The sequence below is a fragment of the Eurosta solidaginis genome, chromosome 1 (genome assembly GCF_040869045.1).
Source record: "Eurosta solidaginis isolate ZX-2024a chromosome 1, ASM4086904v1, whole genome shotgun sequence".
Classification (NCBI taxonomy): Eukaryota; Metazoa; Arthropoda; class Insecta; order Diptera; family Tephritidae; genus Eurosta; species Eurosta solidaginis.
In genome coordinates, this window is record NC_090319.1 from 17,110,935 (window position 1) to 17,126,243 (window position 15,309).

Below are 15,309 nucleotides of genomic sequence, written 5' to 3' on the forward strand. Positions count from 1 at the left end.
TTGATCAAGTCTGTTCCGAACACGTTCAAGTTTTGAAAGTTATATACGAAAATATTACTTGTGTGTGAGACGTCTTTGTGTTGTATGGCTGACGTAAATTCACCTATGATGGGAATCTGTTGTTTCTATGCACACGATGCAATACGGCTGGATTTTTGTAATTTAGGCCTGCCAAGCTTTTCCCAATTTGCTTTCGATATTATTGTTATATCGGCTGCTGTGTCAAATTGTAATTTCAGTTTAATTGACATTATTTTAACCTTAATATATTTTCGTTGGGGCATATGATTGTGTATGAAATTTACGCTCGCTTTCGCTGCTATTACTTTAGTACTGGCACGAGAACTTTTCTTTTGTGTGTGTGAACGAGAAGTACCTGAATCCTGAATGTTTGATCCACTTTGGGTATTTCTGTTTGATTGCGAGTTGCAGCATATACAGTACCCGTCTTTGTGACCAATTTTGCCACAATCTTTGCACCTGTGTTTTGCATAGTTGCAATTTTTGACGAAATGCAACTCTCCGCACTGCCAGCATGGGCGTCTCGGTTTTGACTGTTGCTGATTTACATTGCGCGGATATGTTGTTGTTTTTGACCTGTTTCAGTCTGCTTCTTTTTGTACGATGACACTGTATTTACTGTGCTAGGATTGTTGTTATCGACTAGTTGTACGTCTTTTTTCAGCTCTTGAAAACGCTGAGCTTCTTTTACAAGCTGCTCGAGAGAAATAGCAGGATTGGAATCTATTATAGGTAGTAACTTACTGTGTATATCTGATTTTGTAGGTGATCGTAGCCCGATTATAAATATGAGGCTTTTCAATTCGACGTTGCTGATTTGCCCATGTATAAAGTTTTCAGACAGCTTGTTGACGCGACTGGAGTACGTCACAAAATTTTCGATGTCGTCCATCGTGTTCTGTAAACACTTGTAACGCATGCTAAACAGCGATTCATGCCTGTCAAATAATGATGTAAGCTGCTTTACCGTTGCTTCATCGTGTCGGTTTTCTGGGTAAGATAAAATCTGCATAGCGTTCGTATACGGGTAGACTCAGTTTAAGTAGGAGTATACTCGTCTTTTGAGCCTCCGATAACGATTGCGCATCCGTGGTGAATTGTTTCTCGTAGCGTCTATACCAACTCGTGAAAATTTGGTTCGAGTCTGGATCGTATCTAAACTTCTGATTGCTCTTCTCTATGCCCTCCATAAAGGTTTATTGTTGACCAGCTGGTGTGGATTGATTTTCTTGAGCTTGCTAGTTATCTTATCGATGCTCTCCTGTTGCCTTTGAGCTACTTCTTGCTGCTGCACAAGAATTTTTGAGACCACTTGCTCAAGTGCCGTCATGATGACATGCGTTTTTAATTTGCGTATGTCTTTAAATTGAGTTCAAGAACCGAAAATATATTGTACGCAACTGTTAATTTAGCGCATTATAAAAACATATATATTGTGAAACGGTTTAATTTATGGTGTCGCACAAACAAGAACATTTTTTTTTTTCGCAGACAAAAAAAAAACCTAACTGTTGAATTTTCAGTCTAATGCCGAACTGCACCTAAAATTTCTGACTGCACAGAAATTTGGCAACGTTGCACAATTTGCCTTTTATGTATGCATGTCTTCGATGGAGCGCTGGTGCTTCGCTTAATTTTATGTTGTTTCGCGTGAAAACGTTAGCTCCTCGTCGCCACTGTTAGGTCCTTAGGTAAAGACCTTCAATTTTAATATATTTTAATTACCTTTATTTACAAGAACGGATAATACATTAATAAATCGAATTATAATATTACGAATATATATTTTATTAAACTCAAACAGACTACGCGCGCCGGCAGAGACAAGTGGAATGTTTTACTCGCCAAAGGTGTTTGTTTATAATGACAATCACTCGCTACAGTTTATGGGTGTTGCCACAGTGCATATAATGTGCCAATACCCAACAGAAGATATATTCAAATTATTCCAAAATTGCCCCGAAAATTTTCCTAAAACTATCCGTAATGATCCGCACTTGCTACCGAAATAATAAAAATCATCATGAAATAGTTCTGAATATGTCCAAAAAATTGTACAAAATGATGGTGGAAACAATCCCGAAGTGATCTTCGAAGCCAATATAGTTACTTAAAGTTATTACAACCAAAAATTATTAAAAAGCTAATATTCCCAAGGGGAGTAGTAGATTCTTCCAGGCTTACTGCTTGCAAACAAGGACAGATCTTCGGTTCAGTAACAATATAAGTTAGCTAATCTAACTGATTATAGGATCGCAGCGTCGAATCGAGTTCAAGGCCTAACAATAATTATTTTATCTTATTATTATTAAGATACATTTTTTCTTAAATGAAAAAAATCTTAAAATTAGATGATTAACTAACTAATTATAGATTAGGCTGTTTGGGACTGTTCATTAACATATTTGTACAAAGACTTATTTTAAAGTTAAAGCTCTTAAACTTAAAAGCTCTTACGTAGAAAAGTAGCAAATAGTGTTAAATATAATTTTTACCGTGTTAATAATTTGTTTGGTAACTTATAGCTCTACATTTATTGTTGTTCATTTATTTATTTATAAACTCTTACCACTTCTTATTTCTAAAAGTTTCTTCTATAAATATTTTGCTACAAAATTACAAAACATATTTTAATTTTACAGATATTTACACACGAGTTTTTATTTCCATGTTTTTAAATTTCTTGCTTTCTTTGAGCTTAAATATTTTAACAGCATTTATTTGAATTGCAAATTCATATTTATTTACTTAATTTATTTAGGAACTAAAATTGTGCTTCAGGTATGTGTAAGCAATTTTAAGCAGAAATTTGCATTTTCTCATGCTATGCCTGTAGGAAAAACTAAACTGGTCATCTATTGTAAACAAATTCTGCTACAACACAATGTAAACATGAGATATCGACAGTGCCACATATACATGTGTGCAAGGAAAACAACGATACCGAAAACGAAAGTAAGAGGGGAGATGGCAATAGTTATGAGAAATATTAGAGAATGTGATACGCGAATAATATGCAATTAGATGAGAAAACCATAGCACTGACAGGCTATAGTATTAGTTGTATATATTTATATTGACAAAACAGATACATAGTAGCCATCATCTGGTGGCAAAATCCTGAGCCAAATAAATAATTTTGCATGTAAATGCAACAACAACGATTTGAGCCAGATAAATCCAGATAGAAGTCTGGTTCAATTTGTGAGCCAGATAATTTGTTAATTACTTCCTTTTATTTTGGCAACACTGCCTTTAATAAACCTAATTTTTCAAAAATAGATGTCGCTGCTTAGCCTTTCGCCGTATGAGTTAAAGGAAACACAGCGGCGACATCTGCCTATTACATTTCACGTGTGCGAAAATTTCACGACACCTGCTTCTCAAGTCTCTCAATGATCCACAGCATTCTCGTGAGAATTGAGCATGAGCCCGAGCTGTAAAACTCACTGGATGATTGCAAATATGACTTATGCTATAGCGAACAACGATCACATACAGCTGCAGTCAGAAACTTTTTTGTGTAACAAGTTGTAAGTAAAATTTTGACATAACATTTATATAATTCATTGCTTAAAATTAATAAAGAAAGATGCAGACTCAAGTTTGTTATCAAGATGTAATTTTAAACTTACAGTCATTATATAATAAGCTTCTTAAGTCTTCGCTATGGCCATCGGACGTAAAAATTAAACCTTCCCGTTTTTTTCAAAAAGCACAGGGCTCAACTGCAAAACTTTAGCTATATGCGGTAATATTAAAAAAAGTATAAATATCTATTATCAGAATATATCGGTGTTGAGAACGAAATCTAAAGATATATTTTTAGCCACTTCACGGTGCGACTATGATGTCTACGTCATTGTTGAGACTTGGCTTAATAATGACTTCTCTGACTCAGCACTTTTTGATCCAAGTCTGACCCTATCAAAACATGGCGTCTCAGGGGATGTGGGGTGTTAATTGCTGTAAAGCGTTCTCTTCTCTCTTCTTTTGTGCTGCTCTCTAATGGTGACTGTCTCTTGGACCAGCTTTGTGTCTGTATTACTGGGCCTTTTGGCAATTTATTTATTTGCGTTTCTTACATTTCTCCTTGCAGCACAGATTTGCTGTACTGTGCTCATGTTAATAATATATTTGACCTATATGAATTTAATGTTGATTGTAATTTTTGGGTCCTGGGGGATTTTAACCTCAGCAAGGTTGTTTGGTCGAAATTACTAGAAGATGATATCTTAACACCTACTAATGTTCATCGCCCCCACGAGATTAATTTCTTAGACACCCTTTTTAGTGCCAATCTAATTCAGATTAACAGTTTCGGCAAACAGTTAAACAATATTTTGGACCAAATTTGTGTCGATGAGAACCTCATAACTCACTTGACTGAATGTGTGTTTCCTATACATAAATCAGATATTCAGCATGTAGCACTATCTTTATCTATTGAATTTTTCGACCTAGTGCCGAAAAACAATATGATTAATAATGGGCGCTCCCATAACTTTAAGGATGCAAATTATGAATCTCTAAACTCTCTCATATCTGAAATAGACTGGATATCTATTTTCTTTGTTAAAAATGCAACTGAATGTTTCGAAGTTTTTCTGCTAAAGATGGCTGACATATTCAGTAGGAATCTCTCTCTCCTACCGGTTAAAGTTCACAAACTACCCTGGTACAATACTAGGTTGAAAAAGTTGATAAATCAAAGAAATATGTACTTTAAATTATACAAGGCTAACAGCGATACTGTTTTTAAAGATCATTATACTTCTTATATGACGCAATTCATTGTCCTTGATAAGTTTTTGTGCAATAAATACGTTTATCGAGTTAAAGATGAGTTGAAAGTTAATCCTAAATCTTTTTGGAACTATGTTCGTTCAAAGAAAGGTTGTTCTAATATACCAACCTGTGTTAAATTTAATGATATTTGCTCTAACAGTTTGGTCGATTCGGCAAATCTTTTTGCTGATTCTTTCAAATCTACTTTTGTTGTTGACGCGGATAACTTTGATAACAGGTATCTTACTGATAGCCCATACCTTTAGACTTTCGTTCTTTGTCCGTGTCTGAAACCGATATTATCTTGAGTGCATCCTCTTTACAGACTCAATCAAAAATGATATTGATGGATTGTCCTCTTTTTTATTTAAGAAGTGTGCCACATTTCCAATATTTCGCTATCGACTGGAGTTTTTGTTGATCGCTGGAAGCTGGCGTCTATCGCCACTATCTTTAAGTCTGGCAATAAAAATGTAGTAAAGAATTACAGGCCAATATCCAAACTGTCAACGTGTTCAAAACTTTTTGCAAGGCAGTTAAAGACAAAGTATCATTCGCTATCAATAAAATAGTCGATCCATGTCAGCATGGTTTCATTGCGTGACGTTCGACTGCTACAAATCTGGCTGTTTTATCTCAGTTTTGTGTCTCTGCGTTTAAGGATGGATGTCAAGTTGACACCATATATGCGGAGTTTTCCAAGGCTTTTGACACAGTTTCCCACAAATTACTTCTTTGGAAATTTGAAAACATGTCCTCCACTCAAGCTTTCTGTCGTGGCTGAAGTCCTATTTGGATAATAGAATCTCTTTTGTTGAAATCGAGAAAACTAAGTCTTATGAATTCTCAGCAACTTCATTCTTGGTCCTATTTTGTTCTTAATGTTTATTAATGATGTTGGCTCATGCATAAACTATTCGATTTATTTTCTTTATGCTGACGACTTAAAACATTTTCGGAGAATCTCCTGTACTTTTGATGCATTGCTTCTGCAAGAAGATCTGAATGCTATAAATAATTGGGCCTTTCAATATAATCTGCGACTCAATATTAGTAAATGCTGTCACATGACGTATACTAAGTCTATGAATGTGGTTTCATTCGCGTACTCGATTTCAAATGTAATATTGCGTCAGTTAATGAGTTTCGCGATCTTGGCGTAATTTTTGACTCATCTTTTAATTTTTGTAATCATGTAAACTTTCTGATACCAAAGGCTTATACCAACTTAGCTTTCTTGCGACGATATGCTGAGGATTTCAAGGACCCATATACCAGGAATATCTTATGCAATGCCTTAGTGCGTTCCAAGTTAGAGAATGCATCAGTCATCTGGAATCCCATATACTCTTCACACTCTTTAATAATTGAAAGAATTCAGCGCAAGTTCATACGATTTGCCTTTCAACCTCTGCACTTTGTTAATCCCCTGCCACCCTACAATGCAAGATGCATGCTTATCTTGCCACTTGAAGTTAGACGTTTTATTCAAAATGTAATGTTTATTTATTACATAACATCCGGTGCCATTGGCTGCTCAGAACTACTTGGGTAGTTGGCTTTCAATGTCCCTAAAAGAGCTCTCCGCTTTCACAGTACATTCCGCGTTGAAGTGCTGCGTTCGAAGTACTTCAGTTTCGCACCTCTCATAAGAGGTCTTGTAGAATTTACTCGCCTATCCAGAAGCCTTGAGCTGGAATTTGCCATGCCAAGGTCTCTGTACTGCAGGCGAATTTAAATCGTTTAGTTTCTTGGTGTAATGCGAATTTTATGCCTCTCAACATAGAAAAATGTAAATCCATGTGTTTTTCACGTGGGAACATACAGCTAGCTTCCTACACAATTAATGGCCAAACTCTGGAAAGCGTTGATGTTTTTGTCGGCTTGGGAGTTACAATGAATTGCAAACTTAGTTTCAACCCTCATATTAATGCCACAGTCAATAAAGCGAGAGGAGTTTTAGCATTTGTGAAAAGATGGGCAAAAGAGTTTAGTGATCCTTACGTTACAAAAACCCCGTTTACATCATTGGTGAGACCGATATTAGAATATGGATCGATAATTTGGAATCCTCGTTATCAAGTTCATGTGGATGGACTAGAATCAATTCAAAAAAAGTTTTTACTTTTCGCCTTCAGAAATCTTCAATGGGACCCTCCGTATAATCTCCCTCCTCATAAAACTAATAAATCTTCCTACCCTTGCAAGTAGTAGAGAAATGCTAGGTGTACAATTTATGGCTAGACTTTTAAATGGATCGCTTTCAAGCCCATTTCTTTTGAACGAAGTAAACTTGAATGTTCCATGCCGAGTTTCAAGGCATTATAAACCTATAATTCTTAAACAATGCAGAAGCAATTTCCAACTACACGAACCTTTTCTATGTTTGCGTGAAGATTATAACTCTTACTCGAGAATAATTGATGTTTCGGACTCGCTCTTTGCCATAAAAAAGACGGTTCTATCTCCTCTTAATAATTAAAAAATTATATTTATACTTTTAATCTATTGTATTGGAAATCTATAGCTGAGCGGTTTTAGATCTCGGCGCTTAAGAAGCCACTGCCTCTCAAAGACTCGGTAACAAAAAAATTATAAATAACACATAAATAAGAATTAGGATACAAAAAAAAAAAAACAAAACAAAAAAAAAAAACAGTATTAGCCTGGTTTCATCGTGCCTCTTGAGGGCAGTGCGCTGCTACAACGCCCGAGAAAAAAAAGATGCGCATTGAGTCCTATTACTTATCTCAGTAAATCTCACTTTAAAATTGTTGAACTAGTACTAAGTTAACCTGTATTCTAGTCAGTAAGGTTGTTACCATTTGAGTTAATAACGATATGAAATGAAATAAAAGCGGCATGACGCTTATTCTTTAGCATTGCAGCACAAAGACGTGGCATTTTTTTATTTTTTTATTTTTATTTATTTATTACGGATTACAGAATAAATTACAGAAGCATACAAATTAAACAAAATTATATTATAAAATATGTATATATATTATTAAATCAGTTGTCGGGATGGACTGTTATGCCGAGCAACGGAATTGATTATTAGTGCTGTCGGAATGGACGTAATTTCGAGCAGCTGATGTATATTTAACGCACAGGTAGGGCTGCGTTGCGTGGGAGGTTGGAAAGGACGTGATTCCAAGCCACCCGCCCAAAGTAACTGGAGTTGGTATTGCAAAGTGTGTCACAATTATCAATATTATCAATAATCACCATTGAGTCAACAAGTTTTTGATCTCTCTCAGCCGAAATCGATTCGCATGCGCTTTTTACAGATTCCCATAGTTGTGTATTCGATATTGGCTTGCGTTGGGCTACTGCCTCCATAACATCAAACCACAAATTTTCAAGGGTTGTATGTCTACTGACTGTGGCGGCCATTTCATTACGTTAATCATTATTTAGCTAAAATGCTGCTACAAATATGAATTTATCATACACAGTTTAGCGGGCGAAGCTTTGGCGACCCCAAGTTCCTCATGGCACTAGGGGGTGGGGCGGTATGGCCTAGAAGGTTTAATGCGGTCATTTTACACAGTATTTGAGTGCATGTACAGCAGCGAACACTAAAATATCAGTAGTAATTTTTTTTTTCAAGGGTCGTCAGTTAAGTATTTTTTTTTTATCATCGATATTTTCTGAAAAACTTTTGTGAATTTTGATACTGAAACTATCCATACCAATCTGAAAAACGTTTCGAAAAAGTAAAAAAATTGAGAAAAATTTACGAAAATTGCTAAGTTTTTATTAACTAAGTTTTTGTTTGGAGTTTTCTGAAGTCCAATAGGTCTTAGTATAAGGAAGTACAAGTTTTAGATCTCTCAAATTTTTAATTGATTTTTGACAATTTTTTCCCGAACTTTGTTTCAGATTTTCTTCCGTATAAACGAAAAAATTCACACTTTGTATGGAAGAAAATCTGAAACACATTTGCACTTTGTTATACTAAAATTTTTGTTCCACAAAATTGAATACTAAAAAAATTTCAAAATTCGAAAATATCGCAAAATTCTTTCGTTTTTTTTTTTAATTTTTTAGAAATCGTTTTTGAGATTGATTTGAAAATATCAATTACAAAGTTTATAGAAGAATTTTCATTGAGTATCGAGAGTAAAGAAGGAAGAATTTACTGATAAAAATTGGCACTGTCTTATTTGTCCCTGTTGCTGTAGTTCAAAATAATAAATCATAAAAAAAGTAGCAAAAGTTTATACCCAAACTAAAAAAATCTATTTTGCCTGCCAAAATTACATAACCCTTGCATCCATGCATTTTCACTGCTGTTCAATTTCCTACAGGGCTAGCACGTAAAACTTTCAGGCGTTAAAATAGAAATATTTTAAATACCACCTACAGTTTATCATGACACAAAGTTTCATTTAATTAAATTGCAAAAAAAAATATCATTATAAATTGAAATTTGTGGTTTTAAATATTTAGTTCGGAAATACTAATATGCTAATACGCAATCATATAAATAAACACACAAGTTTAATTAAACAATTTCTTAATTCATTTTTATTTTTATTAATACTTTCTAATTTTAAAGCGTTTATGATTGTTCTCCCCTCAAATATTTTACAAGCTTACCGGGTGAATACTTACTTACATTTGTATTTGTGAATATCTAGTTATAATTGTATTTTACTTATGAAATATGATACGCTTAGTTGACTACAATTTAAAAGCAGCGAGCAGAAAAATTGCAGTGGCAATGTTTTCAGATTTCGTCAATAAAATTATTTTTTTTATTTTCCATATTTTAAAAAAATATGCTATGATTTTTGCATTTGCAACTTTGCACAGCAAACTCAAAAACGTTTTCGAAAAAACTCGAAAAATTGTACAAAAATTTAGAGAGCTTCGTAAAAATAGATCTAGATAGATATAGATCTTTGACTTGTACTATGTGAGACTAAAAGTGGTGGGGGAAAAAAACTGCATATTCTTACAAAAGCCAGTAAATTTTTTTTTTTCAATTTTCGATTTTTTTCGAAAACGTTTTTAGTGAGCATAGGTTCAAATACAAAAATCATAGACGTTTTTTCTTACAGTATTGAAAATAAAAAGAAAGAATGTAACAAACGAAATTTGAAATAAATTGCCACTGCTCTTTTTTTGTTCGCTGCTATATATCCGTATATTTGACGGTTTTTTTTTTTTTGGTTTGCGTTTAGTCCTTGCCGGACTATACATACTACGCAGGTATTTAAAAGTGGTCAGTTACAAAGTATTGGTTAGAACATGGCGAATAACCCATAGGCAACGAAAAACCAGAAGATGTAGGTATTTTCGAGTTCTTTTTTCTAAAAAAGTTGCACGATGCTTCCGGCAGAATTAAAAGAAGATTATTATGGAGATTCTAAAAAAGTTGCACGATGCTTCCGGCAGAGTTAAAAGAAGATTATTATGGAAGATTACCTATTATTATGTGTGACTATCTTTTAACAATTCAAGTCTGGAAATAGCCCAATTTCGGCGATGTGCCACCATCAATGAGCATGTCTTCTGAAACCAGTGGACTTGATTGATATATGCCTTGCTATTTACATGTGATGAAAGTATATCCGAACTAACTGACGACTGATGGCAACCTGGCAATCCTCGTAAAGAGAATATATCTTGACATACGTCTTCTATTAGCGAAGTATCTCTGATACTGTCGGATAAGACTTAGTTCCTTGGCTGGCTGTTAAGAATACCATGCGCGGTTCCAGGGGGGGGGGAACTTTTTTTTGTATTGACTGTAATGAAGTATACAATACAAATCTACATAGTAGTTTCTTATCGCAAAACGGATTTTTACTTATTTTAAATTTTTCTTGCTCTTTTACGTTCTAGGGGGGGGGGGGGGGGGACTTTTTTTTAAAATATATATAATAATAATGTAAAAAAGCAAGAAAAATTAAAAATGAGTAAAAATCCGTTGTGTGATAAGAAATTACTATGTAGATTTGTATTATATACTTCAATACAGTCAATACAAAAAAAGGAGTGACATAAGGTCAACGAACATAACGTCAATTGAACTTATGACCACTTCAAATAGGCACTAAGTGAATTGAAGTGATGGCCATATGACACGATTACAAGTCAAATGATTATGACCACCCTGCTTTTATGAAATGCTTATAAAGTCAACTCTTCTTTTTATTAAGTGGTTATTCAGTCAGTTATTTAATTTTATACCTTCACGTATTAAAATGTAAACAACTTTTGAATTATAGTTAAATTTTGTTTTTTTTTCGCTATATTTTTATTCAGTGGAATGATTAGAGAATTTTTTGAATTTAAAGTTTTCGGATACAGTGCTACTTTTCCTATATTTTGGTCCCATTCTAAGAAAAATCCGATATAAAACTGGCCTAGAGACAACTACTCTGAGATAAAAGTACTCATTCTAGTAAAAATTTAGAAAATATTATAATCGCGAGATTTTTTATTCCATATTTTCGTCTGCGGTGCTACATATGCTTATTCTGACTTCATAACAGTGCCAAATCGGATTAAAAGCTGGGCTGGTGAGAACTATTTAACATATTTAACCAAACGTCGAGCCAATCCTGTAGAAGTTTGTTTTGTTTTTGTGATGATTTTAAGCTGCTGTATACGGTTATGGGCTTTTTTCTGAAATGGTCATAAAGTCCAAGTAAGCAAGGTAATAAAGTTATTTCGGCGCAACTTTCACATGGATCTCGATCTACCTAATATGTACTTTGGGAAACGATCTGGCCAGTTTTTTGATGCTAAGCGATCAGCGAAACTACTACAGTTTCATCACCGAGAATATTCCCTAAGGAAAGAGTAAACGTAACGTGTATTTTTGGATTTCATTATGTAATTGGTCTAAGAGTTCAAATTATTATAAAATAAAAAGAGTTTTTTAGCCCATATTTCATACGAAAATAATAATTTTATTATTAATAGCCGTTGATGGTTTGCGAGGTTACGATTTTTACCCTTTACAACTCATATCATGAATTGGCTACAATATTCGTCGACATACCATTTTTTGAATATAACTAACTAGAATTTTCAATTAATTTAATTCTGTACTTCAATTCAAGCAATGAAAAACGCTTTCTGTTTTAGGACTCAGTGTCGCATAGAAAAGTTGCTTATGTAAATTGGTAAGCCGTGACGGTTCCGTTGAGTAAACTGTTATTACATGCACGACCCCCAAAATCACGTATACACTCTTAAATAAATAAATATGTATAGTATATGCGTGTACTAGGCTGTTCGATTATTCGACTTTTTTCAAAAACCGATTTTCCGATTATTCGAAAAATGTTAATTAGAAAAAATGGTTTTAAGTTCTCAAACCCGGGGAAAACCGGATAAAACGGTTTTTTGGACTTGCCCAAAATAATAAAATTTCCCTTCACCTAACAAAAAATTATCATATGTGAAGACTTTACTTATTGCGGTTAAAGTAATATTTTAAAAATAAAATACAGTTTAAATGTTTAGGGCTCAATCTATTATTTTCTTTAGTCTTTATGAAACTTGATACAGAAAATGCTCTTTCACTGAATTTGCTAGTAGAAATTATTGTCAGTAATGCGTTATAAAATTGTTCAAGATTTTCTGTCCGTTTCTAACATTTGGCAAACTATACAAAATCGTCCCAAAAACCCTTGCCGCACTTTTTCGCTAAATGATTTGGGTTTTGAATATCGCGAATGGTCTTATGCAACTCACTATTTAAACAATTTTCTGAATCCGAAGCACTTAGCTCTGTACTGGAATCAGATGTGTCAAATGATCATACAATGATACAGCTTATTTTTTTGTTTCACTTAGGGAAGCGTAATCTAAAAAAGAATAACGAACGGGAAATTGGTCAGTGTTTAAGTACAAAATCAATGTTTGGAGAACATGAGTTATGTTGCCATATTTCGATAAACTTTCAAAGGCTTTTATAATAGTCCTTCTGAAAAACCGGTGAACCGAAGAAAAAACCGTGTTAGTCGATATTCGAAATTATGGGATAAAAAAAAACCGGCCAAAAAATTCAGAAAAAAACCGGCTTAAACCCGGTTCGAATAGACCGGGTCGATCACCCTAGTGTGTACACGTATTCACTTATCGAGTCGAGTAGCCTGCTACTTTGTTTCATCAACACATACTGACAAGCCAAACTACTGAGCAAAATTAATTAAAAGTATTAAGTATTAATGTGGCTCAGTGCGTTCATTGCAATTACATTCTTTCTCTCTTGCTTCTTCCTGCTATTCAATATTAGAATTTTCTATTTCACTTAGCTATTTTCACTTTGTTTTCACGTTTGACGCTCAGGTGCATAGCTACCGGATATTGCACAATTTGTGGCTGCATGTGCTTACGTAAATCGAATACAAACAAACCTAGTTGTATGTATTTGTATTAAATGCAGAATCTTGTGTGGCTGAGTGTTTTCAAATATGCTAATGGGTCGCAATCGAGAGGCACACAGACTGCACGGTTCTCTTAAACTTGACCTTACTAACTTGTAATTTTGGTCTTAAGTGGATAATACATTCACGCAATCAAACTCTCGCGGCGCCCACCGTAGTGTGATGGTAGCGTGCTCCGCCTGCCACACCGTATGCCCTGGGTTCGCACCCCGGGCAAAGCAACATCAAAATTTTAGAAATAAGGTTTTTCAATTAAAAGAAAATTTTTTTAAGCGGGGTCGCCCCTCGGCAGTGTTTGGCAAGCGCTCCGAGTGTATTTCTGCCATGACAAGCTCTCAGTGAAAACTCATCTGCCTTGCAGATGCCGTTCGGAGTCGGCATAAAACATGTAGGTCCGTCCGGCCAATTTGTAGGGAAAATCAAGAGAAGCACGACGCAAATTGGAAGAGAAGCTCGGCCTTAGATCACTTCGGAGGTTATCGCGCCTTACATTTTTGATTTTTAATTTAACTCTCTTTCATAATCTAACCTGCATCCAATAATCACCAGAGTTTGAGAAATGGAGTAACACGAATCTTTGTTGAGAAGTAAGATCTGCTTATATAATAGGGAAAGAGTCACATAATTTAAATAAATGCGAACAATTTCGCTCAACAAAACGGGTCCGGCTTGTCTTATTCTGTTAGAACTTGACTTTTACATGCTTAGACATGTTCGTTGCTACTTTTCATTGTAATTGTCATTGTTGTTGTATAAGTCACAGCCATTTGCTTTTCGTCATCACTTTCATTCTCATTTCCACTTATCCACATTGTTTTTGTCATTATAATTGCCATTTTTAATATCATTCTTAATCAGATTTTCGATCTCATTCTCTCCAATAATCTTTCTCATAGCCATTCCCCTTTTTACTCTGTTTCTGATTCTTATTATAATTTTCATAAACCCTTTCAATCTCAAACTTATTCCCATATTTCCTTAAATTCTCGTTCTTAATATCATTTTTATTCGGGCCCCAAATTTAACTCTGATTCTCATTCTAAACACCATCCTCATTTTTTAATGTCTCATTCTTATCCTCATTTTAATTCTCCTTTTTCACTGTCATTACCATATTCATTGTCAATATCATTGTTATTGTTATCGTCGTTGTCGGTGTCATTGGTATTGTCATTGTTATTAACATTGTCACTGTCATTGTCATTGTAATTTTCATTGTTATTGCAATTGTCATTGTTATTACCATTTTTATTATCATTGTCATTGTCACTATCATTATTGTCGTCACCGTCATAGTCATTGTCATTATCACTGTCAAGGTCACTGTCATCGTCAATCATTTTCATTGTAACTGTCATTGTTATTGTCATTGTCACTGTCATTGTCACTGTCTCTTTTATTGACATTGCCATTGTCGTTCTCATTTTCACCTGTAATTGTGATTGTGATTGTCACTGTCATTGTCATTGTCTCCCTTATTGTCATTGCCTTGTCATTTTAAATGTCATTGTCATTGTAAGTATCCTCGATATTATCACTGCCATAGTCATTGTCATGATCACTGTCATCATCAATGTCATTTACATTGTCATTGTCATATTCATTGCCATTCTTTTTGTCATTGCTACTGCTATTGACAATGTCAAAGTCATTGCCGTTGTCAATTTTCATTGCCATTTTCATTGTCACTGCCGTTGCCATTGTCATTGTTATTGTCATTGTCTTGTCATTTTCATTAGCATTGTAATTTTTTTGTAAGTGTCTTTGTCATTGTCATTCCGTTGTCATTTATTATATTCCTTTAACTCTAATTCTTACTATCATTCTCATTCCCATCTTTAAACTCAATCTCAATCTCATTTCCGTTCTTACTCTAATTCTTATTATCATACTCATTCCCATTTATAAACTTAATCACAAAAACATTTCCGCTCTTACTCTAATTCTTATTATCATACTCATTCCCATTTTCGACCTCGCTCTTATTTTCATTTTCCTCACAATTCTCATTATTACTATCATATCTCATTTCCATTTTTGATCACCGTTCTTTTTCTTATTCATATCCCCATTTTCATTTTCATAC

The 15,309-nt window shown here is 34.3% G+C and overlaps 1 protein-coding gene across 1 annotated transcript in view; it reads right to left on the reverse strand.

The window, feature by feature from the left end:
- Nucleotides 1–8,430: 8,430 nt before the first annotated feature.
- 5-HT2B (5-hydroxytryptamine receptor 2B) overlaps nucleotides 8,431–15,309 on the reverse strand; it is a 414,032-nt gene continuing 407,153 nt past the window's right edge. The window contains exon 8 of the mRNA XM_067781839.1: nucleotides 8,431–8,508. The gene's annotated coding sequence lies outside the window, so the exon portion shown is untranslated. The remainder of the gene's footprint in view (nucleotides 8,509–15,309) is intronic.